Genomic DNA, 2,547 nt, shown 5'->3' with positions numbered 1-2,547 from the left:
CCAGCTCCCTCAGCACTCGTGGGTGCATCCCATCGGGGCCCATGGATTTGTGGGTGTCAAGTTTGCTTAAATGATCTCTATTCCGATCCTCCTCGAGCAAAGGAAAGTCTTCCTTTCTCCAGACTTCTCTTTGGTCTCTAGGGCCTGGGGTTCCTGAGGGCTGGCCTGAGCAGTAAAGACTGAAGCAGAGAAGGCATTCAGTATCTCTGCCTTCTCTGTATCATTCCTCACCAGGGCCCCTGCCCCATTCAGTAGCGGGCCCACATTCTCCCTAGTCTTCCTTTTACTACTGATGTATTTAAAGAAGCCCTTGCTATCCTTGACATCCCTTGCCAGATTTAATTCCAAATTGGCCTTGGTCTTCCTCATTGCATTCCTGCATACTCGGACAACGTTCCTATAATGCTCCCAAGTGGCCTATCCCTGCTTCCATCTTCTGTGCACTTCCTTCTTCTGTTTGAGTTTTGCCAGGAGCTCCTTGTTCATCCATGCAGGTCTCCTGCCCCTTTTGCTCAGCTTCCTGCTCACTGGGACGCACCACTCCTGAGCTTGGAGGAAGTGATCCTTGAATATTAACCAGCTCTCTTGGACCCCTCTTCCTTAGGGCCCTAACCCATGGGATTCCTCCAAGTAGGTCCCTGAAGAGGCCAAAGCTTGCTCTCCTGAAGTCCAGGGTCGCGATCCTGTTTATTGCCCTGCTGCCTCCTCGCAGGATCCTGAACTCCACGATCTCATGGTCACTGCAGCCAAGGCTGCTCCCAGCCTTCACATCTTCCACCAGTCCTTCTTTGTTTGTTAGTACAAGGTCCAGCAGCAAATCTTTCCTTGTTGGCCCCTCCATCACTTGTGTCAGSAAGTTATCATCAGTGTTCTCCAGGAACCTCCTGGATTGTTTGTGCCTTGCCGTGTTGTTCCTCCAGCAGATATCGGGGTGGTTAAAGTCCCCTATGAGAACCAGGGCCTGTGATCATGAGGCTACTTCCAGCTGTCTGTAGAAAGCCTCATATACTTCCTCTTCCTGATCAGGTGGCCTGTAGCAAATACCTACAACAGTGTCACCCATGTTAGTCCACCCTTTAATCCTTACCCATAAGCTCTCGATCTTATCATCCACCCCCAGGCACAGCTCCATACGTTCCAGTTGCTCTCTCACATAAAGGGGGACTCCCGCACTTTGTCTTCACCCAATGTCAAATTGCTATAAGGCACGTAGATGCCTATACAAGTAATTCTGAAGAAGCTAAGTACAATGATGAGGTAGATGCTATGGCAGCAGTTAGTGTGTTTATTGCCCCCGGGCTAGCAGATTGGATTCACCGTAGAAACGGCCACCTGGGTGGAGATAGGGACACCCAAWGAGCTAGTGATCGAGGTCTTCACACCACTATCATGGCACAAAAAGGGGCAAGGCAGCATTGCCCTCATTTTCCTCACCTAGCTCCACAGCGGTGTGGACCGAAAATGGATTTATTCGCAGAGGACACACCTGGGAAGTGTGGCAAATTGATTATATTGGACCCTTACCAGACAGCCAGCAGCACAAATATGTCCTGACTGCTGTAGACACCTRCTCTGGTCTATCAAACACCCACTCATGTGCCACAGCTACCCAGGCTCTCACCATTAAGACATTAGAAGACTTGATTGGGTTATATGGTTCCCTGGTGGAAATTCAAAGTGATCAGGGCACTCATTTTACAGGGAATGATGTTTGGAATTGGGCTGAAGAGCAGGGAATAGCCTGGACATACCACATACCCTACCATCCACAAGGGGCAGGATTGACAGAGAAAATGAATGGGCTGCTCAAATGGGCTGCAAATTGTCCCCTACTGCTACCCTTATGGGYTGGAGTAAAAACATTCATCAGGCAACTGCCTGCCTCAGTGACCGCCCACTGTATGGCTCGATCCTGTATGCTCATTTCAAAGGGGAATCCACTGAGCGGCTGCGTGTGCTTAGAGTGCAATGGCTGCACCCCCAAGCCTGTCTCCCCATGCGAGTCACACCTAGGTCTGCAGAGCTGGATCTGTGATTGCCACACAAAGAAATAAACCTGGAACTGGAGAGCCACCATCTTTTGAGTATGGGGTTAGCAGTCGCCATACCTCAAGRGTATTACGGTCAAGTGGTACCCTGTAACAGTTTATCTCTCCGGGGCGTGGACATCATTGCAAGGGTGATTGACTCAAACTATCTTGAGGAGGTGAAGGTTGTGATCCCAACCCCTGCGATGTATGCAGGGAGACCAAAGAGCCCAAGTGATATGTGAGCGGATAGGGGTCCCCACTATCCAGGAAGTAGATTCCTTGCAACCYGCTCAACAACCAGGAGGTTTTGGGTCTACAGGGTGTGTTGTATGGGTGCACGATCCGACTAAACCCAAACAGTTGGAAGGGGAAATCACTGCTGATGGGCCAGGAGATACCCACCTGGTAATAATTAAAGGGTAAAGTGTCCCAGTGTATGTCCCTTCTAGGAGACTCTGGCCCAGAGAACCATGAGCTGATGAATATGCCAAGCAGAGCCACGACATTGCTGTTCTCC

The sequence above is a fragment of the Apteryx rowi genome, unplaced genomic scaffold (assembly GCF_003343035.1).
Source record: "Apteryx rowi isolate R43461 unplaced genomic scaffold, aptRow1 scaffold_422, whole genome shotgun sequence".
NCBI lineage: Eukaryota > Metazoa > Chordata > Aves > Apterygiformes > Apterygidae > Apteryx > Apteryx rowi.
Note: the sequence above shows the minus strand (reverse complement) of the source record.